Source organism: Bemisia tabaci, chromosome 4, assembly GCF_918797505.1.
Source record: "Bemisia tabaci chromosome 4, PGI_BMITA_v3".
Taxonomy (NCBI): Eukaryota; Metazoa; Arthropoda; class Insecta; order Hemiptera; family Aleyrodidae; genus Bemisia; species Bemisia tabaci.
In genome coordinates this window covers 50,001,583-50,028,705 of record NC_092796.1, presented here as the reverse complement: position 1 = coordinate 50,028,705, position 27,123 = coordinate 50,001,583, and the positions used below count along the sequence as shown (strand labels likewise).

Here is a 27,123-nt window from a genome sequence, read left to right as displayed (position 1 = left end):
GTCACCACATCATTGATAAGCATATTCTGAACGGTTTATCTGAAATATCGCCTTATGGACCGCTAATTGATTTATAAGCCTTAGCTTTTCCTCCAAGTTGAGCCTTGCAAAGGCCTCACTTCGAGCAGAAGATCTACGTGTTTATAACCATAAAAAAGTCATTTCGAGCAAATTAGGATTGGCAACGATGCCAGCGCCAAGAGGGGTAAACCGGCGAATCCCGGGGATTAAAAAATCGCAGACTTCTCGGGAGAGAAGCGCACATATTGTTTCTGGGAGACCGGTCCCGAGGCCCGGCAGGGCGAAATTAATCATGAGACGCTGAGTTGATAAAGTAAAGTTAGGATTAAGAGGGAATGTGGCGCTAACATAAAATGAGAAGTGTTATCCATCACGGGAGTGAGAGGGCGGGGGAGGGGGAGGGAGGAGGCAGCGGGCCAGGCCGCGAATAGTCGCAAGCGGATTACCCGGGCCGAGATGGGACTTGGGCGAAAATGGGGCACCGGAAATGGCTAAATGCTCTTGCTCAGCTCCCTAAGAGCCCCGTCAGACAGCCTCCCGGACCGGCTCGCAATTTTTCCAAACTAATGACCTCTGAAGAATCATACGACTCCAGAACGCCCGACGATCGAGTGTTCTACTCGGAATATGCATATTAGTCGAAATATCAGTCTGGCAGCGAAGAGTCGGCTTGGAACCCACGTTTCATTATTCTGTCGGCTCGATTAAGTCCTGACATTTGTCGGGGTTCACAATTAAATCATTTATTCAACCGTGACATTTTATGACGAGGACGACATTTTCACTGCTCTTAGTAGTTGGTTAGATTAAGCTGCGCCTGTGTCCTGTGTAATTGATGTGGGCTGAAGGCGAAGCACAAGATCTGGGGCTTCTTTCAATCCGCTAACATTCATGGACGCACTGGAAAAAAAAACACATTGGATCTAGAGTCCAGACTCTTAAAAACACCAACAAGAAAAAGTACTCTTGATTCAACCAGAATCTAGCTTAAATCAAGAACCAAGCCTCTTAATTTAAGCGGATTTCGTTTTGATTCAAGCAAAAATTCGATTGAGCCAAGAGTATATTTTCTTGTCAATGTTTTCAAGAGTCTGGACTATAGATCCAATGTGTTTTTTTTTCCAGTGCGGAAGAAAGCAGAATGCCCTGGCTGCTACCAGCTTGAAACGCGCACAGGCGCCTACAAACCAAAGGGGATACTTCACGCATTGCGCAATGCTTGAAGTATCCCCTTAGGTTTGTAGGCGTCAGTACGCGTTCCAAGCTGGCAGCACGCCGCACCGCACCGTGCCATAGACTTGCCCGCAATTTATACGTCAGGGTGTTAAAATGTGGGCAAATTAACATCAGAATCGAAATTGCCAACTCAAAAAACATCTGTTACGAAACTTTCGTGATCTTTCAGTCAGCATCCGACTTATTTCTTACTATTCTTGAGTTTTGGACCATAATGCAAACCGTGACAAAAAATAAAAAATTGCATTGTTTCAATGAGAGAATTCCCAACTTTACCACGTAATATAAAAAAAACCTGAGTCACATATTCAAAATCTGAATAAAACGGGCTCATTTAGAGACAATTGCCTGTCGATAGCCGCAAAAATCATGAAAATCGGCCCGGTAGAATGCTGGAACTAAGCGTTACCAGATACGCATTCAGAAGGTCTCGGAGCTTATAATATAGATAGTCAAATTTCTGATCGTAAATTTACATTGAAAAATTCGTATGACTAGACACCGATCGCTATCTGATGGAAGCACAAACAATATTTGCAGACATACCTCGTGCTGAGGATATGTATATCTTGCGATTACATACATACACATCTGCGATTTATCGATTGATCTGCCATTCAAACCTATGGAAAAGGATCGATAAAAAAGGGTGTTCACAGAGTCCATCAACATCTTAAATTGATTCTTCACTACAGCTTCAAATGGGGAAATATCGATAGTCAATCATTCACGCCTCGCCACTGGTGTGCAGACTTGACGGAAACCGTTGCTTGTAGTGGTCCCACGAGATTCTGATTTAAATATCACTGAAGGCCTACACCCTCTGACCGCTTCGCAGTTCAACCCCCGTGATGAGCTTTGCGCCTTTGGCGTTATGTGTTACACTTTACTTTTGTGATTTCATATTATAGAGTAAGATAAGAAACTAATAAACTTCATACTCTGAAATAATTTGAAAATACTGACTATAAGTAAGAGCAATTCAGGTTCCCAAAAAAAAACAAAGGAGGAAGAGAGGTTAGTATGAGGTAAAGGATCGTTTAGGGCTTGTTAAGCGAGCCCAGCGGGGGAAAAATTGAGGAGGACGAATACCGAGGGAAATGAAAACGAGTGCCTGCAAAATCGGATGTATGAAAAGTGAAAACGAGGGCTCGGTGAGGGAAATTTATCACCGCGCTAGAACAGAGGAATAAAAGTCAGACGGAATTGCTGGAAACTTTGTTTTTGATTTAGTATTCGCGCGCTCAAAACTTGATTGCTAGAAAATTCTTGCCCTTTAGTTAATTTTTCCGCGTCTCCCCGAGCGTCTCATTGTCAAGGCTCTGATTATGACCGTTGCCAAAACTCCGTGAAAATACTATTTCGATAACGATTTAACTGAGATATCGGAACGTATTCGAGTACACCGACAACCGCGTCAATAAGACGCACCGGAACAAGAGTTTCGGAATAAAAACAAATGTTCCGTTTGCTCTCCGTATTGCTTGTTTTAATTGATTTACAAGAGACGTCTCTCTTTCGTCACTAACACTGGCGAAATCATTAAAAACTTTTTAACGAATTCTAAGTCAACAATGTAAGCTAAGTTTTAATTTTCGCGGAAGGTTCCCGGAGTCTTTAATAAAACATGATGAAGTCTTTTACAATTAATAATAATAAAAACTTCTCGCTATTTTGAGTGCTGAAAGACTAACTAGCTGGAGAGAGTGCATATTTGATGTTTCTCTAACAATAGGTTCTAAACAAACTTTGAGTTTTAACTTCCGGTATCAACGCTTCTTTTCTAAGTTTCACAAAAATAAAACTGGCGATAAAAATAAGGAGACGACCGATAAGGAAGGTAGAGGGCGAGGCGGGGGTGGTAAAAAAAATTGTGCGTCTCAATTTTTGAGAGGTGCACACAATAAAGTGGGACAAATATGCAAACACGAATGTTGGAGTGAACAAATTGGACCTGGAGAAGAACAAGACCTTAATTTTGCGGCTCATTTCGTTGCTCCTCTAGTGTGAGGGTGTACTTCGGTTTCCGCATGAACCCTAGGATTGTATGGATTTAAACCTAAAACAGGGATCAATTTTCAGGAATTTGCTGCGTACCATGCAGAAAATTTACTGAATTTTGCAGAAAAAATTGCCACAACTGTTTTGATGTAAAAAAATAAATTGCACTTTTTTTGGCAGCAGCTGAGGTGGCTGCGGATTCCTTTCTGCTTAACGCAGTCAAAATGAAACAAAGTAGAAAATTGAGTGTGAACAGTGAACACGGCTAAAGATGGAGGAAACGCAATCAGGCCTCGTTTTTTAACTTCTCTCCCTGAAGGATAGAGTGAAGCATTGCGACTTAACGCCTCGCGCCATGGCGCCTTCAATTTTGGAGATGCAACACAGACATCCATCAAGTACGAATAGTTGTATCTCTGCGCCGTCATCAACGTGCGCCCTTTCCTTTGCGTCAGTACGGTGCTCTATGTAGGCAACACTAATTAGCTCATGTAACTGCATTCTCGGTTCATGCAGCAACAGCACTTTTTCAAAAGCTCAGATGCTTGCACCGAAGATGCGGTTCCTCGAATTTAGAATGCTTGCAGTTACATTAACCAAACCGGTACGGCCGATATAAATAGAATATCATACTTACGATTTGTGCGACTTATCATTATTAAATTATTATCATTATTTTTTTTCAGAGTGTCTGATTTGCCTAGGCTTTCCAAGTCCTTACGATTATTGATACAATTTTTTTCAATTTTTTTTTTACATGCAACCAGTTTCAACCCAGTCCCTTTTCTTATTGCTAACATAATGCATGCCGGTAGGTAAAATTTCCGAATGACCTCCACATCCACATTTTTCAACATTTACTTTATGTGAAGCAGAAAAATAGGAGAGCACCGTCTGCACACAAGCTACACTAAATCTGACCTCTTGGTTCACCTCTGCAACGTAAGAGGGTCCGAGGGGCCCAGGAGACCTCCTTTCGTTGGAATGGAGTTTCACTTTCAAACGACGAGCGTGCCACTCCAACGCAACGAACGCTCAGGGGAGATTAAAGATCACGTAATTAATTATTAAGGACGGACAATGACAGGCGAGCTCGGCCGGTAATGCACAGGCGGGGACGCGGGGGTGCTCACTAAAGTGGCGGCAAAGCTGACGAGCTGTTTGTGAGCTGAGCTGCCTTCAGACAGACCTCAAATGAATCAGTTGTTTTTAGAAGGGAATAGGTCCATTCCTTCATGAGTCTTAGTTAGCATGCCCGTTTATGCGAGCCAAGGCTCATGCAGAAACGGACTTGTTCCGTTTTGGAAAAAACAGATTCGAATAACTCAGACGTCCTTATCGACGCTCTTCCATACTCGGAGACTTTCAAATTTAAGTGCTTCTACCGGAAACAGCCTGTAAAGGTACGCTTTCCCTGGAAAACATGATTAAACGACGTTAATTTTCTCATTTTAATAAAAAAATCACTGATTTGAAGACATATTCTGAGGTGAAGAAAATTGCCTTTTATTCAAAGAAAACTTTTTAAGTATTATTATTTTTTCTTTAATTCATAAGAGTTTTTCTTCAAATCTAAAGGTAAATGATAGCATTTTTCATCGATAACAAAGCGACATTTCTTTGAATAAAAAAATTAATTTGATTTGAAACAATGACCATTCATTAAAATTAGACATTCTTCAGCTCAAAAAACTTTTTATACGTGGAGGAAAATTCAATTTCAATTTCAGAAAAAAGTTTTGGTAGCCATTTTTTTTCTGTGTTCCGTTAAAAATTATCAGGACAAGCCACATGCGAGCTCAAATTTTTTTGATGGTAGAACGAAAAAAAACGGTGTTCAAACTTTTCTAGATAAAAATGTTTAAAAAACTGATTAAAATAACAGTTTTGACAAATAAATTAGTGTAAAATACAATAGCGATGAGTCAGATATAAGATTAAAACTGAAAATTGCTTGGTTAAAGGAATTTTATTTTAGATAGTTGTTCTATTCTGTAACTCTATTTTAGCTTGAAGTTTTCGGCGGTTTTCAGGTAATTTTTTTTAATCGCTCCGCTCCGCTGTAGTAAAAGTAGCGAAATTAAATTTGTCCAGTATCGTGATACCCCTTTTTTCATAGACGGTCACACAGTAAGCATAAATTGGCTGATATTACACGCTTAGAGCGCATGTAAGAACCTAAAAGAAAGGGCCAAGGCGATTGAAAAATGTTCAGATGTTATAGTTATGAACGGTGATTCAGCCAAAAAGCAGAAAATAAAGGCAAAGGGAGTGACTCAAAATCTCCAAGATACCTTATTCTACCGTTATTAAACTTGGTAGCGACTGAAACTAGTGTATCCTAATACTATCAAAGCATCCTATTCACTGTATCCTTTTGTACACAGCCGCTTGGATCCTCTATCAAAGGTCCAACTCACAAATATTGTCGCTTTTGAGCGCTGACGGTTCCGCGTTAGAACCCTGCGAAAAGAGAAAGGAGCGGAACGGTAGAGGAGCCTGCTGCAGTTTCACCTTTTGTCAATTTTTAGTCGAGAAAATAGACTGAAAGTTATCTCAAAACTGAGCATCATTTCTGAAGGAGAAAAAATTAGACTGTCAGATTTCGTGGCGTAGACGGTTGTAAAAATGATTCACATATCGATTGTCGATGAAAAATACCGCCTGGATGATTGCGAATGCCGCCTGCAAATGGACGATTCTGTAGATCAAAGAGAAAAATTCACCTTTTTTGTAATCTTTAGGTTAGGGTAGGATGGGGTCAGTCCGCCAGTCGACCGTAGCGCCCCTAGCGGTGGTCGAATTGGGAAATTCAAAGCATGGGAGTAAGCAGTTGGAAGTGCTCGTCTACTATATGTTGTTCCATGCATGATTCATTTGTTTACAACTAACCTACAGGCGCAAATGTTAAAATTGCTCCCGATCGTAACTTTTTTCTTTTTTGGAACTTTTCGTCTGGACTTTGGTGGTTTGGTGATCGAAATTTGGCAAGTACATCATCGTAAACTACTCACTCAAGGCTATTGATTCCGTTTTTGATCTTTGAAATATCTTTACTTATGTCATGTCAGGTAACAATTTTGTGCAGCGAAGCCGGGATGGGGTCATTCCGCCAGTGACGCCGAGGGTTATTCTGCTACTGGCTAAGTGACCTCTTTTTAGGTTTAGGTGCTGCTACACTGGCTAGTCCTTTATATGTATGTAGTTCAATTTCAAAACCATCAACTTTTTATTAATATTTTAACTTTTTTTTGAAAAAAAAAAAATTCAAATTTTGAAATTTATTAGACCTTTAAAATTAACTTTTCGTTCTTATAGTGATAGACTTTTTTGTACTGACTGAAGTTCTGAGTTCAGATATGTTTGTTTTCCTTCATTTTTCTTAATTAAATTGTTTTTTCCAGCACTTCTCATGTTTTCATTTGCTACTGACGTATTGACCCCAGCACTGGCGGACTGACCCTAAGAATGTGGCGGACTGACCCTACTCGTGGGGTCACTCCGCCACTTTCTTTTTTTAAAAAAAAAAAAGTTCAAAAAAGGGGGGGGGGGAAATGCACCTAAAGTATCCAATTTTTTTTTGTGCATAGTCAAAGGTCCAAAGATCACTCCTAGCATTCAAACAAGTTCATCCATCAATTAGGGAACTCAGGAAAAATCTTGGGGCAAAAAAGTGGCGGACTGACCCCATCCTACCCTAGATTTTCAATTTTTGCATACATTACAGGGTCATTTAAGCGCTCCCTTACAGAATTTGAAAAAAACTAAAATCATCGGCTTGCGTATTTTAGACTATAGAATGCGGCAAAGTTGCTAACTCATTTTTTGTTGATTAGCCATTGACATTATCATACTTAAAGATTCCAATGCACTTACTCAATTGAGTGTTTTTTTGTGATATTCATAAAATAGCTTACAGAACCAGAAAACTATAATCAAATCCAATCAAGACTTGCGAAATAAGGAGCTTCCGTGGCGAGGCGTGAATGATCCAATATCGATACTTCCCCATTTGAAGCTCGAGAAAGAATCGATTATTAAGGTGTCCGTTGCGAACACCCTGTTTATCGATCCTTTTCCATAGGTTTAAATGACAGATCAATCGATATATCGCAAGGTACGCTACGCCACTGGCTATTTTGATCGCTCGTCTTGTGGGATACGATATCTACCTCCAAAATCTATGGTCTTAATGAGGCTTTAAACAGGAGTGCACCATCTTAAATGAAATAAGGTTCTAGAAAATAGTTCTTAGCATCTTTCGTCATCAAAATTGAACGCTCCGATAGATCTTAAAGATGAACGGTGAGCCTTGAAGTGGCAGCAATAATCACTACCAACACTCATACTACTGAACCCTGTCTGGATTAAGATCTCGTTTCATTACTTTTCATTGGCGCCGAGTAGAGACAATAATCAGAAGTGCCTCGTAAGCATTAGGGAACGGGAGAAATTGAGCGTACTAAATGGAACACATCCATAGCAAAATTCTGAGAACTCACGTGACGCCATTACAGCGCCTCGATATCTTCGTTCCATTTTATTTTGTTAGACGGAAAACTAATGAATGTCTTTCAAAATAATTTTGACGAAGTACAGGAGAGTCAAAAAAATTTCAAGCATACGCGTGGGAGGAAATTTGCAACGTCGCATTTAAATAGAAGAGTTTTTAGATTACAGCTATCGATATGTGCATCAAAGAGTCGTATCTCGTTAAAAAGTTTCCGCAGGGAAACTAAAAGTAGAACGTTGGTCCCAAATAAAAACTCATTCCGGGAATCGCTTTAGCTAGAAACCACTGACCGGGACTTTAAAAAATAAACTTTATTTACTGGTTATCGACATCGAATGAAATGATGCCACATGCGCTTGTATGCTTGCAGCCAACTTCATCTCACTCGAAAATTTGTCGTATTTTAGTTCTGTTTTTACCTCTAAAATAGTACCTATGTACGGGAGTAATAAATCAGACGAGATGGAATATTGGTTCGAATGCGAAAGAAAAATTTCTCAACAAATTTCGTCCTATATATTTGAAACATTTGCTGTGATCGCCCTCAGGCCTTGCAATAGGTAAATTCTTGAAATGAAAATTTTCACAGCTAAAAACCCTACACGCTGATAATAAGGGATTTAACAGAGGGCTCATCCCCGAATTCCATGTTGCCAGTGACCTCTGTATAAAGAATCATCGGTTTCTACTGTAAATTAATATCTAACTGATATTTATCTTTTCAAAATGAAAAAAAATGACTGGGAATTTTCACAATATGTTGTGTTGCTGTAGTTAACACAATCACAACTATTAATATGGAATTAAAATTGATCACGATTCCTGTTTCATTTCAATGGGAGGAAGCAACGGATTTGAAGGAAGGAAAGGACTCAAATCAGCTCCGTTGGGTCAAGTAAAGTATCGGTCAAGTTAAAAGCAAACAACCGATGCAATATATCTGTTTGTTTACGTTGATGGCTGGGCCTCCATTAGTTCTGGTGCCGATACTTACAGGAAAGCGATGTTGCGGAGGTTGTGAGTCAATATCGGACCTTTTTTCACTGAAGCTTCATCGCCATTTCCATTACAGCTTCCTGTTCTTTTCACAAATTTATAAGCAACTAGCTGCTTCAGCAGCTCGCTACGCTCGCTTGCGACGCTGACCAGGGGCTTCGCCCCCTGGACCCCCGGTCACTAGCTTTGCGAGCCAAGTTTTGCTACTACCAAAACAAAAAAAATCGCGCAAATCGAAAAACCATGGGATGCTGGCACATCTAGAGCCTAAGAGTTTTCATTTAAAGCAAACCTCAGGAAAATCGGTCGAGTAGTTTCCGAGATCGAAGGAGGACAAAAAAGCCTTAGGATATTAAATATATAGATTGTAGGAATTGTAGTTCTTAATTGCAAAATGAAGTCCAATAATAATAACTATTATTATTAATCCTTTTACGCCCGTTTTCCCGGGAAACATTTTACTTCCCGGAAAAAAGCAGGATGATGAAGAAACCAACATAAGTTTTTGATTCAGGGCTAAAAATAATTAGGTGTAAAGTTATAAGAGATTTTCATAAATATTTTCATTCTTTTGCTGAACTGCGTTCCTTGACCTTCCGTCATAAACACTTTCAAGTAGGTAAAAACTTGGATTGCGCTAAATCTTACTATTAGGAACTACAATTTCGGGTTCAGTTTATAAACAGCGAATATGTACACATAGTTTCTCTGAGCACATGAGAGTTATTACGGATGCGCCACGAATTGTAGTTCCTAATCGCAAAACGCAGTCAAATTAAGGAAGCACGCCTACGCTTAGCAACTGTTAAAATCTACCGGAGAAAATCTTTTGAGCAAATTGATTGCTTATATGCTTCAGTGCTTAGCATTTTTAGCTGCGGAGATTTCCTTCATTCCTCCTACATTGAATAAATTCTTTCGTGACCGAATTTAAAAAGTCTCAACAAGAGGCAACAGCGGAGCTCTAACCTCATTTTCACAGCTATAAATTACGCGCATCCCTGCATGCCTGCTGCCTCCCCCACGGGGCATCCCTGCTTGTTCACACGCTCATCTCGCTTGGAGTTGGCCACTCTGAACGATTTATTCGCATTTTGCAGCGAACATCCGTATTAGCGTAAGATGAATATATCACTCAAGCTCCTCTCGTACAGAACTCGGAATAATCATTCGAACTTAAAGTGATTAATATTCATTTAAAACACCGCTTCTTCGACTCAGCCTCGCCCCTCGATGACGAGACTCGTCTATTTCTAGTTTTACCGTCTATCGTAGATCCGTAGGTGTGAAATGTTCCACGACGAAGGAGCTCTCCGACACTAAACCCTTTAAAAGTTTGTGAGTCTCAACTTTCATAATATGAATACTCTCAAATTGAATCTTGCGTAACTGCATTGAAGTGGAAAAGAATTTTCCAAGACGAGCAATCTCTTCACGGTTTTTCATAAATAGTGCGGTTTTCTAAGAATTTTTGTGATATTTAAGTGCGGTTTTCTAAGAATTTTTGTGATATTTACTATGCTCTAAAAATATTAAAAAAGAAACATAATAAAACGAGAAAAATAGCTGCTGTGTAAAATGACTAGTTTTATGAAATATTTCTAAAAAAAAAATAATTCTACAATATCATGACAGAAGAAGGTGCGTAACGATTTTGAAAACTGAGACTTCGATTGGACCGCGCTTGGTAGAAAGGAATCAAGCCACATTGGCTGTTTCGTTTAACAGAGCAATTTAATTATCTTACGAGCGAACATTAGTGCGCATTTTTTGGAAGTTTAAAGGGAATTTGCTTCGTACCGTGCAGAAAATTCATCAAAATTTGCGACAAAAAAAATTCGCACAACCGTTTTTTTGTAAAACATGTAATTTGCTCGATTAAAGTGGCTTGGTTGCTTCCTTCGACAAGCAGTCCAATTATTTTGCGGGAAATATGTCTCGGCGTAAACTTTGAGATAAATTGAGCTCCGCATTTTATTTTTCCGTCTTACAGTTCATTGGTGTCATTTGATTTCGATGGTTTTTTTTTCAATTTTAGACATGTTCTTCTGGAAATCACAAAAATACCTCTTGAACTATCATACTCTTCAATTGATTCACTATCTTACTCGCTCATCACTTTCAGCATATTCGATTCCATCAATTCACATCTTTAGGTATTTGATAAAATGCCGTAATTTTTGACGTAATTAATCATCTTTCTTTTTCACTTTATTTTTTTGAAGGAGGAAGTTGTAGCTTCGAAGAGAACAACTACATGATACTGTTCCTTAATGCGGAGATACCCAATCAATTAGGTTTCAAGTTACGTATCTAAGTAGTAATCGCTTCCTGGGTTAGACAAGAGTCAATAAATGTACCCATAAAAGTAAATTCGATAATTTTACAGTTTAATTCCATGCCGATCCATTATGGCCACATAATGATCAGACAAACTGAAAATACTGTAATTACGATGCATTTAGCGGCACAGCCCATAAACTGACGGAAAAATGAAACTTAATGACTGGTATTACGCTTTGTGGGCCATAAAAAAATAACGAATGAATTTTCTTTGCGGGAAGTTTACTTTAATGCATTTCTTTTCCCCCTATCAAAGTAAAATGAAATGCATTTGGTTATATTTTATTAAAATCAGATAAAAAGCCAACGATTTGCGAGCAGAGTACACAGGAGAACTCACGAGAGGCGGTTGGTGGGAGGGTCACGAAGAAATAAAGTCAGTGGCAGGAAGTGCTTGGTCTGGGCATGGGGAGGGTTGGAGGGGTGGGGGAGGGCAGAGGGACCAAGTCCGAGCCCAATAAAACGAGTTTAAATAGCGTAAAAATATATGGACGCTACGTCGCGACGCACGGTGCGGTGGATCTTCCCTCGTTTACGATCGCAGTCCAAGCCAACATTGTGGTCCTGACCAAGTGATTTTACATGTTTTATCTTTATTTCAGGGTACCGTATGACCTTACCAGTGACGTTAGTAAAATTAAATATATGCTATCATGAAGAAAAAAACATCTGAAAAAAAAAACAGATTTTATCAAACAGAGCTGTCGAGGAGAAGCTCTTATAATTAGTTGCAATGATACCATTACAATGAAAATTTGTAGTCGAGTAAAAAGTAATGAGATACATTCAATAATAACGCGGGACAAGGTTGTTGACCTCGTTGATTACAGTGGGGGGGAAAAAAACAAAAAACAAACAAAAAACAAAAAAAAAACCACATTGGATCTAGAGTCCAGACTCTTAAAAACATCGACAAGAAAAAGTACTCTTAATTCAATCAGAATCAAGCTTAAATAAAGAACCAAGCCTCTGAATTTAAGCGAATTTCGTTTTGATTCAAGCAAAAATCCGATTGAATCAAAAATATTTTTTCTTGTCAATGTTTTCAACATCCAAACTCTAGACCAACTCTAGATCCAATGTGTTTTTTCCAGTTTACGGTAGTTCACACTGGAAATTGGACGTATTTCTGCCAAACGGAACTTTGTGCAATAGAACTCATGAGAATGTATGAACAACAAGGTTCACGTCATAATGCACGTAGTTCCGTTTGGCAGAAATATGTCCAATTAGTTTGTTTGATTCAAACGAGCAGTAATACGCATGTTTAGGAGGGATGCGACAACACAAGGACAGGAACATTTTACATACATCAACGATGAAACTCCCAAACCCGTACCGGGACTTCAAAATCTCCTCTCCCGATTTATTTTTACAAGGGAAACAAATGAACATTTTTCCTTGAGGTTTTCTTGAAATTTCCACGCACAGAGGAGAAAAACCATGGAAGGCTCTAAGGATTGACGTTAAATCGTATTCCGCTCAAAAATAAAAGTATGACAGGAAGTCTGCAACATCGCAAACCGAGATACGTGGTTTGCGACTTTCACCACCGATATTCATCAACATAAAAATCGGAATTGGCGAAACGGCTATATAATTTATTTCCGTCAATAACCATAGGTCCACTAAATATTAATTCCTTTTTAAAACTTTTTTGCCAGACAATCATCTAACGGAAAAAAGGTTTGTAACTCTGGTTGGGCCCCGAGGGAACCAAGATGTTTCCATTTTAGCGTGTGAGCATATTACTGCCAATGGACGTGAGAATGGGTTCCCCGCGGGGGCTGTTGAGGGACCTTAATTTTATTTCTTTCCCTCTAGGTCCCCTAGGAGGAAATTTTCAATGGGGCTTAGATTTTATGCGACCACCTGGGAGTGTATACTTCCAAACGTGAACGATATACGTTAAACTCTTTAAACCCAATTGGCGCGAAGGATGTATTTTGATGGGCTGATTGTTACGTCATTCCTAGTTTATATTGACGAATCTATTGATCTGTGCGACCAAGGCCGTCGATGTCATCAAATTACATTATTCGAAAGTATTAAGAACTAAAGAGAGGGTTATAAGTATGAACGAGGTAGAGAATGAAATGTATTTGCTTAAATATATCCTTTTTTATGGCTGCTAAAACTAAATTGTCATGTTTTCTTCCGTTCATACATAGTATAAGTCTACAGCTAAACATAATTTGCAACATTCACAGAAAGAGGTCTGATGGAGATTAACAATGAGTTGATAGTTCGCAGAAGACAGTGTAATAAACCAATGGAGGAAAACTAGTGGAATGATGGTCATTGTTGACTTACTGTTATCAGTAAATCGAAAAGTTTAGGAATCAATCACGCGGTCAATATAAAAATTAGCTGTACAATTCCTTTTATTATTCTCATTTTATTTACATTTTTATTCACCTCGTGATGTGATAGTAAACCTAGAAACGGACGTGAGATTATGAAAGATGCCAGCGCTCGGTTCGATTGAAAGGAAAACACACGCAAATCGATGTGTCAGAAGGAATAAAAATCACTTGACAACAATGCCGTAAAAATCCCGAGTGAAACTTTTTATTAGCTGAAATGCGGGAATGTTATGTTCCATTCTTACGAAGGCCGAACTTTTGTAAACAACTATCCTTCGAGGAAGAAGAGGGGAAAGATGAGAAATATTAAGGATCGGGCAAGTGAGGACTTCTTCTTCGACTTCGCATTATTCTCCTGGAGAACCTTTCTTCCTCTAAAGCGGAAATGGGGCAAAGTTTTTGATATCTAAAACACTCCTGAATAATATAATAGCTCATGGCTGGATTGGTACAGACCGACCTTTAAAAGGACAGTCCTGCGATACTCAAGCGGGAGGAATACTTGATGTATATCGAATGGTAAAAGATGGTAAGCGGAGTAACTTGCAATTGTCAGACAGTTGTGCATTATGTATGGGGAGTTCTGTGGAAAAAGTGGAGTTGCTGCCTCGCATTATTGCGATCAGCCGAAATCAACTTTTCTTCCCGCCAAGTTAAGCAAGCCGAAACTATTTCAGCTAATGTTTAACTTTGGGAAACTTGAAGCGTCATCAGAACTGGGCAGCAATTCATACAAATGAAAGCAATTAAAACTTTTGGCCCTCATTGTGGCGCTTAAATTAATGCAACCCACTGTAGAGTTAAAAAAGAGTAATGATAATGGTGATGAATTGATAATACCCGGAGAGCCATAGCGCTGCTGTGCGGATACTACGACAACCCTAAGACAAGCGCCGAGAAGAAGGGAATTCGTTAATTTGAACACTGTGTCTGACCAATGCGAGAAGCCATACGGATTATCTTGAAATTTTAAGCGCACTACTGAGCATAAGGGTGATTCTGAATTGACCATCTACGGGAAGGAATTACAACGCATTCAATCGCCCAGACACTTCGCTCTCATCTCTCCTGAAGTTAAGATAAGTATACATATTTGAACTTATGATGTAATGAAATGATGAACTATGCGTAATAAGTGTTAGTTACCCGAACTTTTTTCTTCCTTCCTTCAAAAAACCCTCCCTTCTTTAGTTCACCCTTCAATGCCAGGGCTCACTAATCAGGCCCGTGATACTTGCCACTTACTCTGTAAGCCACGTAGAATAACCATAAAAATCGAGCGTAATAATATCAATACTAATGAAAAAACAAGCAGAAAAATCCAACATGAATATGTTGGAAAAGCGTGCCGAATAACTAAAATGTTGGACACATACCTACTATTTTCACGTCTTTGTTATTTGCATCAATTGGTACTTTTTGCTAAATTTGGGAGAAAATATTGATTCATGAACGTTGAATGTAAATTGATTTTAAAGATTCCGTCCAATTATCTTGATTTTAAGCTGATATGCGGCATTTCGCACGACCGTGATTTGGGCGAACTGCCGTGCATCGAAATCGCGTTGAGTTAATCTCTTTGGATTTCGAACTGTAACTTCTCTCCTATTCGGCCGATTTTTACAAATGTGGTCTCTTTTTATTTGTACTTTAACGGAAAGTAAGGAAAAACTCGCTAAATAGACGGAAAACAATTTTTGTGAAAATTTGGTGGATCCTGGCGTCACGGTGAATGGTTAATCGGGCGTGGAAGATAATAGGTTCGACGAGGCGACCCTCTCCTCGCCGTCTTTTATTGCCTTGCTCGAAACCTGACACCCAAAGCTATATCGGGAGATAACTGCAGTGGTTTGAGTGGATTTCTGCAGGGGCCACGGTTAGTACATGGTATAAAGAGTCACGAGGCCCATCACAGATTGCACTTGCAGTGCAAGACGCTCATTGGCTAAACAGTTTTGGCGGGAAAGAAGGTTCTAGAGTTGAGTCCTCCGAGCGTAAGAAAGCTTCTATGAGGTTTTTGTCAAATGAAATAATACGGTTTTGACAGGAAAATGTTCTCAAGGGTTCCCAATTAGCAGTTCAGTCGGTTATTTGGTAAGAGACCATCAGGGCTTGACAGTATAATGGTTCAAAGACAAGAAAACGGGTCCAAGGAAAAAAATATTTGGACGGCCCGTTGAATAGCATTGGTTGATCGGTGTGCTGTACTATGGTACATCCGAGTGATTTCAAAAAGCAAGCCCTACTGGCACACTTAATAAAAGAAGGTATAATAGAGAACAGTCCAGAATATTAGGCGAAAGGTTTGCCTCCGATTACTATGTAAACTAATTAAAGCTACTCGGCCGTAAATATACTTCAGGAGCTTTGAAGATAACTGGAAAGATATTCATAACATTCATAACATTCTTGTTGTACAAATAACGGGATAAAATTATTGATTTCGCAATATTAATACTCTTTGATGCATGAAAGATACCCGTATCCCGAGTGTATAGGAAGACACGGTCGAGATACGGAAAGAGAATAGCCAGTTAAAATTTTTTGACATGAAATGTTTCAGTTTTCCAGGGTGCTATTTCGATTGGAAAGGAAATCGAAGGAAAAACAGGGTCATATCCTCGGCGCTGAAACACAGAGAACAAACAAGGTTTTCAATTACACGCGCCATACTCCCGGTGAAAACACTCCTACGAAGACCTAAGAGAACTTATACGCGGAGAAAAAAGAACTGCATCTCCCAAGTTCCGAGTTGTAACACAAACTTAAAACTCAGGACTCACTCAATTCCACGTCGAAGACAAGAGGCGTTCTATCCGAGCTCTTTCCTTTCATGAGACTTCGTTAAATAAATTTCAAGCTTTGAAAAGAAATGGCTCAAGCGCGAGGGGATTGTAGCGAGAAATAAAATGGGAAGTGTCGACATTAATCGTTTGTGCATGTTCACCTAAAAAGGAGCAAATGAACAGAGTTATTGCATGGAGATGTGCTTTGGCGCTCGAGTTTTCACTGCAGCTGGCTTTCCAAGTGTGTATCTTCGCCTGGGCGACTACGCGCAGTTTGTTGGCACGACTTCTCGGGGGCTGGTTAAAAAGAGCAGATGCTATGGGAATCAGTCTGGACACGTTCAACATCATTCAATTAGAGCTTCACTCTCTTTCCGTAAATAAAAAAAAGGGTACAGTGGGTACAGGGGTACAAGGGTACAATGTGCAGTTTCAAAAAAAAATATAAATAAATAAAATGAAAAAAAATCCGAAATCTTACAGAAGGATTATGTTTCTCGTCAAATTAAAGTCAAGTAGTTAAACAAACCAATTCTTAGTCCATTTAGAAACTTTTGGGAATTTTTTTTCATGCATGTCCCAATTTCTCCGAAATTGTTTTCTTTTTTTTCTAAAAAAAAAGCTGGTACCATGATATCATTTTTTTCGATCCTAACCAACTTGGGTGTCATGGTCTCATCAATCAAGAAAAAAAAAAACTAATCAGTTACCTATTGCATACTATAGCTACATATGAGTTCAACCACCGCTTTCTTATAAAGAAAAATAACTCTTTTGATATTGATCGATTGACATCTTAATGAAGTGGAAACTTAAAAGTTGTAGCTAATTTGAAATATTCAAGCCTTAAAATACGATCCTATGGTATACACACTCGTTGTAGATCTTCAATTCATACGTGCACTTAAAAAAAGAGATTCGGATAAGCGGTGATTTATAAAATTTGACAGATTTGAAACTAACACAGTGTGAGGGTACGAGTCCGTATGGTGCCATGCAATTCCGTGTGTTAAATTCGTCTCGGATGTTGAAGCATAATGCGTTCACCGTTCTATGGAGCGAGAAGAATCGCAGTACAGCGTCGCACTGAAATAAAGGCATTAGAGTGCCGGAAGACTGATTACAAGTAATAGAGGGTTTAATGGCACGGTCTGAGGAGCTCTGAGGCTAGAGCAACCGGAAAAGAATAAGGGTGCAGGGTTGCTTGAGAAATCTGGAGGGGCGATCCATTAATCACCAAATGAAGTAGGACGTAAAACTGAGAGCCGGAGAGCCTGCATTTTTTAATGGCAGACCACTTCAGTAACACGGAAAAACTGGGATAAATTTTAATCAATAACTCCAATTTGTCATCTCATTTACGAAAGATATGCGAATGAGGGGGAAAAGTCATTAAAAGTTGGTCGGGGAACCCTGTTGCCAAGCTTGGAGGGGTGTCTTACGGTCCTTTCCGGAAACTTTTCAAAATTGGATTTGACACTGTTCCAAAACGTTTCATTTCGATGAGGCCGAATTCCACGCGGGCGAGATCAAAGAATTCTCTTCGTAAAGCGACAAAAAGTACGGGATAATTGTTAGCGAAGCAGGATTTGTGGCATACTTTTCGAAAATAGGTCACAGCAACCCGGAGAGAATAAGGGCAAAAATAAAGTATAATAAAAAAAATACTAAAAAGCACTACGAGGCACATCATCAATAGCATTGAGCAATGTTTTGTGTTTCCTGCAAGAATCTTCAGAATATCATCTGACTTTATTTGTTCGGCCCAAAATGGTGTTTGTTTTCAAACTGTCGACTACATACTTATCATCTCTGTGAAGATAAACAATCGCGCTGCAAGGTTCAGAGAACAGTTGACAACATTAAGCATGATGCACAAGTGAATTGTTAGGTTGTAAAAACTATATAATATCAAGAGAAATGGCAGAATGCTCATCCCTTGGCATGCTGGCTGTAATTGTCCAGGCACGTAAAATGGATATTAAGTAGCATTATTTAAAGTTAGCGTATTGAATCCTATGTTTAAACATGGTGCTTAAAGGTGATCGGCACAGTTTTTTACTCGCACAATAATATTGTGTGGTAGAACCACGCGTCCAATACATATATTTTCAATATGATGAGGTTTTAAGTGCCAGATCTGTGAAATAGTATTATTTGAGTTTCATACTATTCCTCGGGCAATTATTCAACGAACGTTTGCAGCATAATAAGACAGTAGACAATTTTGTGTGTTTAGTGCGTAAATAGTTCAGTCACAACAGAGATCCCATTTTTCAGAGACTCCGTTCACTTTACAATCTAAGCAATGTAATCAAATGAGGAAACATTCAAATTCGGAAGGGATTGCTACATATTGTCTGCGGGCAGATTACTGAAAAGCAGCCCGATAAGACATTGAAATTCGATATATTGCAAAGTTAAGACAGGGCTATCTGTGTCTTGTTTTGCCGTGCTGACATGGTTTCAATCGTTTGATCGCTCCACTGCACTAGAAAAAACCCACATTGGATGTATAGTCCAGACTCTTGAAAACATAGACAAGAAAAAATACTCTTGATTCAATCGGATTTTTGCTTGAATCAAAACGAAATCCGCTTAAATTAAGAGGCTTGGATCTTGATTTAAGCTAGATTCTGATTGAATCAAGAGTACTTTTTCTTGTCGATGTTTTTAAGAGTCTGGACTCTAGATCCAATGTGTTTATTTTCCAGTGTGGCGATGATCGATGAGCAAATTGTTGGGATAAGAAATATACCTGAATATTAAAATTTTACCCCTAGGTCACATTGCTTGCATAGATAGAAATGAGCCTCTGGAATACTGCCCCGCTGTCAACGGGTGAAATCCCTGCGTGACTAGTCGGAACAGCCAGGGCTGTTTTCAACTGGCAACCGTGAATCTGATTCGGAGTGTCAACCCTCCTCCTGGCAATATCGGCTGTTGCGCAACGATTAGATCATCCCGTCGACTCAATTAAATTAGCAAGTGGGCTACGGCTCCAAAGAGAGAGGGGCGGGTGGGAGAGGTTGGATTCCCATTGCAGGGATCCCTTCGCAGCCCCCCTATTAATCATGCCCGTGCTTACTCACTCGGGAAAACGGAAATAGACTTCGCTAGTCCCTTCCTGGTCCAAGTCAGGCCGGGCCTCAGAGATGTTGCCCATGCTTACACTTGCGCTGCCAAACTTCGTAAACCTTTTGTAGTTTCATCAGACATTTCCAGCAGGGCCGATTACTGAAATTGATAGACTAAGGTATAGACAAAGAGGACGAAAGATACATGGAAGGATCCTATTAGAGGAAGTAGGTGCTTATAATGGACAAACGAGCCAAGTATAGACTAACTAACAGCAACCCTCGAGAGCCCGATAGTTAGTACATCATTTTCTCGCTTAGTCTATAGGACCCAGCCATTTCAACCAATAGGATCACTCCATACTCCTTTCGTCTTCTTTGTCCATCGCTCTGTCTGTCGATTTCAATAATCAGTCCGCAGGGTTCGATTTTTCGGAATATTTTATACATATGAAACGAATTCAACTTTTTATGATTTCTACCAGCTTGTTTCGTTTCCATTAATTAAGTGACCTAATAGACGCGGATGGTTGAAGTCGATTGCGTGTGGTAAACGTTTTTTGAAATATTTTTAAGTTCCCAGTTACTGAAATGAGATTTTGGTGTGGGTTGACAACCTCTTCAATTGCCGGTAATTTACTGCGATTCATTGATCAAATTTTAGCTTTCTTTATACCAATAGACGCCGCTGCGCCAAAAGTAAGTAACTTTCCTGGCTTATCTACACGAAAAAATGGTAAGTATGTAACCACGTGCGTATACATGATTTTGGACCTGGATCAGGTATAATTTTTGGGAAAGGGAATCGAAATCCTAGTGGTGTTCGCCATACTGTATTAAATCTTGTGTAGGTGTTTGTATACATTCTACAAAAACTTGGATTAACTTCACTAAAGTCTACCAGACTCAATTTCTCATACTTATTACAATGATTTCAATAAAAACCCTGTCTACATGTAAAAATTAAAGATGCATTTTCTAAAAAAAATAAGGGAAACAAATCGGTTTTTTTTTTGGGGGGGGGGGGGGGGGTTACGCAGTTCAAGTAAAAGAATTAGATAAATGTAAAACATGTGTTAAATTAACAACACGGTCATCAAAAGTCAATACGTTGGTACTTGGCCATTTTAATTGAATCACAGCTACAGGCACGTGCGTAAATATTCAGATTTTGAGGAACCTGGCAACCTCGGTCAGGATTATTATTGAAAAGGTAAATAGATCATTGAGCAATTGCATTGGTAGTAATTTGATTCGGAGTGGTGCCATGTGAGAGGGAACTTGAACGGCACAAATGTCAGTTCGGAGGCAAAAACAATCAGTTTCACACCCGGAAACTGAGAGATTTAGTATGTTTACGTTATAACAGCAATAGATCTGATTAATTTTCTCATCATAATTTCTCTTCGATGATGCTGCAATGAAGATTTTCAAGCATGCTTCGATCAAAATGTTTGCCGTCTTGCAATTTCTGACGAGAGAAACGATACTTTCTCACAGTATGAGAGAAGCTTCAGATTTCCAGTTTTCTGTATTTAGCGCCTCTCTTTAATTCTGCCTAGGGTGCACTCTGAATCTTCTGCTACGCGCATATGCAAAAGATGCGAATTATTGTATTATCAAAATAGATGCACACTGGAAAAAAAACACATTGGATCTAGAGTCCAGACTCTTAAAACCATCGACAAGAAAAAATACTCTTGATTCAATCAGATTTAAGCTTATGAATCAAGCACCAAGCCTCTTAATTTGAGCGGATTTCCTGTTGATTTAAGCTTAAATCTGATTGAATCAAGAGTCCTTTTTCTTGTCAATGTATTCAAGAGCCTAGACTCTAGATCCAATGTGTTTTTTTCCAGTGCAACAAATCCTTTCTCAAAAAATTATAATAAAAAAATAAATAAAAATGTATTCTCTACACATCAAAGGAGGGCAAATCTCGGTTGCCGTTTTCACCCACAGAAATTTGTTCCGAGGAAAATTTGCGATGTAGTAAACTAGAGTAGCAACCAAGAACGGCAACAAAAATTGAGAGCCCTAAACTTGCACTTTATTAGCTAATAAACCAAGCCGCTGGGCAGAAAGGAGGGCATACAGTGCTGCGGGTCTCGTCCCTTGTCATATTTAACTGGCCATAACTTATGTATGTTCTCCGCTCGTCGTGTTTATCACCGTCGTGGAACAATCGCCCTGATTTGACACTCCGCCTCGATACTACCGAACGTCGCTCGCTCTATCTTTGCTCTCGAAAGCCTAAAAATGTACTCGAGCTTGGGTATTCACCAAGAGAACGGGGAAACAAACAATAAACAGTGTCCCTCGGAATGAGGTCAGTGGCGATTCTTAAATGTTGGCAACACTGTAACCTACACTTGAATGTATATAGAACAATCGATTCTTGGTGAGGCAGCTTACCTCGCATCATATCGATATTTTTAAAGTGTTCAAATGGAGTAAAATACACTATTGTTGACTTGCAACGTCGCAACAGAATGAGGTATATCAGAGACGATATGTCTTAGAGATCCCGCACAAATGGCGTCCATCAAATCACCCAATAATAAAGAGTGGATTTAGTATTAGTTATATTTTAGGCAAAATTGGAGGAGAAATCATGTAACGGAGGGTTTTAGTTCGGACCTGAGTCTTGTGCCTGAAACTGCAATTGGTGGGTGCTAAAATCCAGTTGAACAATACTCGCTAAAAGAAAATACCGACGCTGGAAAAAAACACATTGGATCTTGAGTCCAGACTCTTGAAAACATTTACAAGAAAAAATACTCTTGATTCAATCAGATTTAAGCTTAAATCAGAAGGAAATCCGCTCAAATTGAAGAGGCTTGGTTCTTGATTTAAGCTTAAATCTGATTGAATAAAGAGTATTTTTTCTTGTCGATGTTTTTAAGAGTTTGGACTCTAGATACAATGTGTTTTTTTTTCCAGTGCACGCTATCATCAATACAATATAAGAGTTTTTGGATGCTACAATTTTGGGGACTTTTCCTCTTGTACTTTACCTGCCCTTCGAAAAGCTGCTCACCGGGTAATTTTGCACGGATTGGCAATAGGGAGCATCCGCTTCCTCCTTCGGTGGAGTCTTGAGCGCGCGTAACAATAATACCGGCCCTTACTTCAATAAAGCCCGATTCCCCTCGCTTGTCTTTTTAATTTCTCCATTCTCTTACAGCCGAAGGCGATAAAAATTTTAATTCAATGATTTTCATTAATTCTCTTGTTACCGTTCTACATCATACTGTGATCTACTTTTCTTTCCCCTTTTCCCGTTTATCCTCCCTGTTACAGGAAAAAGGTTTATGAATTCACCCATCCGTCTACTTGACTGCTGGCACATAAAAGGTAGAAGGTGGTGTCTTAAATGAGGTCAATTGAAAGATCGGAATCGGCCGAACAGTTTACATTTCCTCAAAATAAGCTTGTGCTAACAAAGCTGTATACCTTTGAAACTCACACTTACCAGCCACGCTGTAAACTCTAGGATTATTCGTTTTTTGCCGGTAATTTGTACGATATAAGATATATTTAATTTTAAATTTAAGTCTCATTTTCCCCCATTTTATGGTAGGGGGGGTGGGGGGGAGGACGATAACACTTATTTTATTCGGGATGTCTACATCAAATCGCGTTCATCGTCGGTAAATAAACAACGCTGTACCATCTCAGGGCCTGCAAAACTCTCACGCTCCGCAGATACAACTATTCGTACTCGTGGGATATCGAGGTTGCATACCCGAAGAATTGAAGGCACTTCAGCTTTTTTAAACGTACAAATTAACGACGCCTCGCGCGTTGCGCAACCAACGCCTTTTAGTAAATAGGTACAGATTGAGATTTCATACGAAAGAAACACGTCCAAAATCGCCTTGACAGTTACCTTAAGCCTGTTCCGTCGAATATCCTTCGGCAAAGCGCATAGTTGCATTACTACAAGTTGCGGCTGTGGCTTTGGAAACAGAATGGGAGTTTCCAATGGACATTGTGCAAAATATCCAATGGTATGTCCATCGCTAATTTTCTCTGCTTTTAGGTGTCCATATCAGAATGTGTCAAAAATGAACATGTTTCGACAAATGCGAGGTTATTGTTTAAATGATAGCACTAGAAAAGAGTCAAACCGGACGGTCGGTATTTCAAGAATAAACCTCAACACTTATCATTCTAATAAAAAAAATACGTACTCCAACCTTATTAATCTAACCATTCATATTCTAGGCCAAAATTTACAAGTGGAAATTCTTCCTTAATGATATTTTTTGTACAAAATTGTATTACATTTTCCAAAAAGAGCCACTATTTTTGGATCATCTACAAACTCACATATCTGCATAGTAAAACTGACGGAAATCATGTTGTATCTAATGTAAGCGAGACATAGCGGTTTATCACGGCAAAATATGGTCCAATTGTGCGGCGGACATACTGTTGCGGACACCAATCATTTCGTTGTGGACATTTTAAACATTCAACGCATGAAATAGGACATTTCTGCTGAGCACGATTGAGGCCGCGGAGCTTATATTACCTGGAGGTAAAATGCAAAGAAACACAAGATCGATACGAAGGAGAGCTGAGGGGGGAACAAAAAATAAGGAGAACACAGGCGGCCGACTCGCATAATTTATGTTGCGAAGACAATTTTGCGCAATTTGGCGAGGACTTTCGCCTCTGCAGTATCAGATTTATAGCGGCGATAATCGCGAAAGTTTAACATGCACACACCGTTCCGCCCCCGTTTTCCTGGTTTTTAATTCCAGCAACAACAATTCGATCATTATACGGCACACTGAGAACGAATTAAAACCCACGGCCCGTTCCCACTTAACTATAATTGAAAATGTTCGCGGTATCATAGCTCCTTCGACTCCCGGCCATTTTCGCCCTTCGAGCAGGCTGAAAATGCACTTCTCACGGCATTTGCCACCTGTCTCCGGCTGAAATAACTTTAATTTAGGGTTATGTGAGCTAAATATTTCCTCATGCGTTGCAGTTTAACTTCAACCGGTAGTTTTCCTCTTTTCGGCTTTCCGTTTTGAGCTTCTACCGAGCTTGAGGTATATTTTAAGCAATGTGAGCCTTTTACATGTTCCAGTGTTTTCAGATAGGTTTTAATAAAAAAAAAAATCTGGAAACTTTCACGGTAGAATGACGTTTCTTTTTTTTCTTTTCATTGTTCAAAGAAACAAAACAAACATTTTATCTTCTTTCTTGCTAAATTACGCAGTGCAGGATAAGTAAAGAATGTTTATAGGAAGTTTCTAAAATATAAAGTTTTAAAAAAAAGCCAAAAATTTCGTTTCAAATTAGATAATAAAAAAATCGATTTCGCAAGTATGTTCTGCACCAAATGCTGAATATGAATCTGTTCACTTTGTTATTAAATAATAATAATTACCCCAGGGCTCTAATTCTGGGTGATCGACTATACCTACAATACATGACAATTTTTCCACATCTATTTCAATCTCATAAGAAGATAAATCAAAATTATATTGAGAAAACTACATTACCGCTGAGATTCGTACATAGTCAGATTTAAATCTGTGAACTGCTACTCACCTGGAAAAAAGAGAGGAAAAACAATAATATGGTTTCTTCGAAGTAAAGATACAGTATGAATAGAGATGAAACAAGACACCAATATGAGCGATTAGGCGCTTTGTAAACAAAATAAACTTCATGTGTCCATTTTACTTTCCGATTTTGTGTGGAAGGATGACCATTCATAAGAGACGAGACAGAATCGACTGATATACGGAAAAATAATTAAAAAACAACAACGAGTGACAATTTAGATTGCCGGTTATTTGGACGCGTTGACCGGAAAATTCTAAATTGCTGAGGCCCATAAATATATTTCCTGAAATTTGCAATCTGAATAGTGTGCTAACATCCATTCCATCTTCAAAATCCTATCACAAACGCTCGGATGCAAAGAAAGGGGGAAAAATTGTTAGGATCAATAGCTCTATTTCGTTCCCGGTTAATAATTACGAACGAACTCCTCGGATGAGTTTGATTTTCGCCGGGGAAGCTGGAGGCGCGAAATTAATAGACAGGAGCTGGCAGTGTTTGACCGGTGAGGCTGATATCACTCGAGGTGCAAATCCCGTTAAATGGAACGGGAATGAAGGGAAGAAACTATTAAAAAAATTTACGAGCCAATTAGATAGAGCTGAATTCCTGACAAGCGGGTGAGGCAGCGTCTCAGCCTCAATTTATGCAAAGCCCTCAATTTAAATGGAAGGTGCTATTCCGTTCTATTCAAATATTTAATCAAAGCAGAAAAAAGATTACTCGCCGGGCATGTCGTCTTGCGCCCCTGTCAGGGTTGCCAAATCTCCCCAAAACCCCGATCCCGCCGATCCAAGCCCCCGTAAAACACCCCACACATGGCAAACCCCGAATCCCACGTTGCCAGCTTTACGATCCCTTCGCAAGGAGTCGATCGGGAATGACGGGTTTGAGGGCGCGATCCGGCGGGAGCGGCGTTAATACATCCACCGTTGAGATACAGGGCTTTGGAAGGAAGGAGAAAAAAAGTGTTTAACAAACTTCTCCGCGGAATGAAATTATGAGAAAATGGGTCAATAGTGTTGTCGGAGATTCGCCCGGTTTGAAAGCGAGCTGCGGTGCGGTGCGCCGCGCCGGTGCCCTCGCAATTAAGAGTGCCCTTTTTTCCCTCCGCGGAGAAAGGCGCCGGGATCTGTTGCGGGTTTGTTCCGCGCCTTGACTCGGCGCTGAAGATAGCAGATTTAAATGGTTGGTAAACACGGCGTGATTCCTCCTCCTCGACGGCGGGGGGGGGGGGGGGGGGGTTGAGCTGCACCCTTGGCCATGCCGATGCCGGTAGTTCTTCCGCGTCTCGATGCCTCCGAGGATCACCTGATGAATTACCCGCTTTCTGCTTACCGACTGTCTAACCTCTCCTCTCGTTGAAAAGGTGCACACACCGCGAAAACGCGCCGCATTTATATGCTTCGCGTATGATGAGCCAGGGCTCCTGGAGGAGGGTTGCGGTTGCCGTCATGCACCCGTGGCTCAGGATTATATTCTGCTGATTTTTGTCTTTTCTGCACTTCCATTTGGACCATAGAGTACATAGAGTCGTAATGTAAGTGGGAGAGCTGGCGCCATGTTCTGCTCGACGAGTTCCGAGCCCGGTGTGCGGGTCACTTTTCCGATACATACTCGATCCAAAATGGCGGTGTGGAATATGGCCGGGTCTCCGTGTATCGCAGACTGTGGAGATGTATAAGAGAAAAGATTAAAAATCTAAACTGTTGAGCCACTCTATGCCACATGATCAAAAAATGATAAATCCATCTTATATTTCAAAGTTTGTTATTATTTATTTATTTTTTCTTTCGTCTCAAAATTTTTATTCTATCGAAAGATAAACTATAAACGTACTTTTTGTTTCAGCTGCCTTGGTCCATTTCTGAGAATTTCAACCCTCCGAAAGCTCCGAGAAAAGAATCAACCCCTTCTCAGGCTTCAAGGAACGATACAACACCCCCTCAGGCTCCAAGAAAAGTGCAATCGATACGACGAAGACCAAATAAGTTATTCGAGAGCTGTTCAAATCGTACGAAGTATAGACGAGTCAGTAGTCTGGTAGCAACTTATACTCCAGAGGAACTTGCAAGAGCTGCAAAATCTGCGGCACCTGAAGGGCAGAAGGTAACCAACTTCACACTTGCTGAAGCCTACGGTTCATATATTGACCTTGATTTGTCGGAGAGAAAATTCATACGCTTGAGGTCTGC

At 39.8% G+C, this 27,123-nt stretch overlaps 1 protein-coding gene and 1 long non-coding RNA gene across 4 annotated transcripts in view; one reads left to right on the top strand and one right to left on the bottom strand.

Moving 5' to 3' along the window:
- Positions 1–27,123, bottom strand: part of LOC109042459 (neurotrimin) — a 540,449-nt gene that overhangs the window by 31,959 nt on the left and 481,367 nt on the right. The gene's annotated exons all lie outside the window — the stretch shown is intronic.
- The window catches only part of LOC140224390 (uncharacterized), a 36,397-nt gene that overhangs the window by 599 nt on the left and 8,675 nt on the right, over positions 1–27,123 (top strand). The window contains exon 2 of the long non-coding RNA XR_011899663.1: positions 26,780–27,037. This is a non-coding gene — a long non-coding RNA (uncharacterized lncRNA). The remainder of the gene's footprint in view (positions 1–26,779; positions 27,038–27,123) is intronic.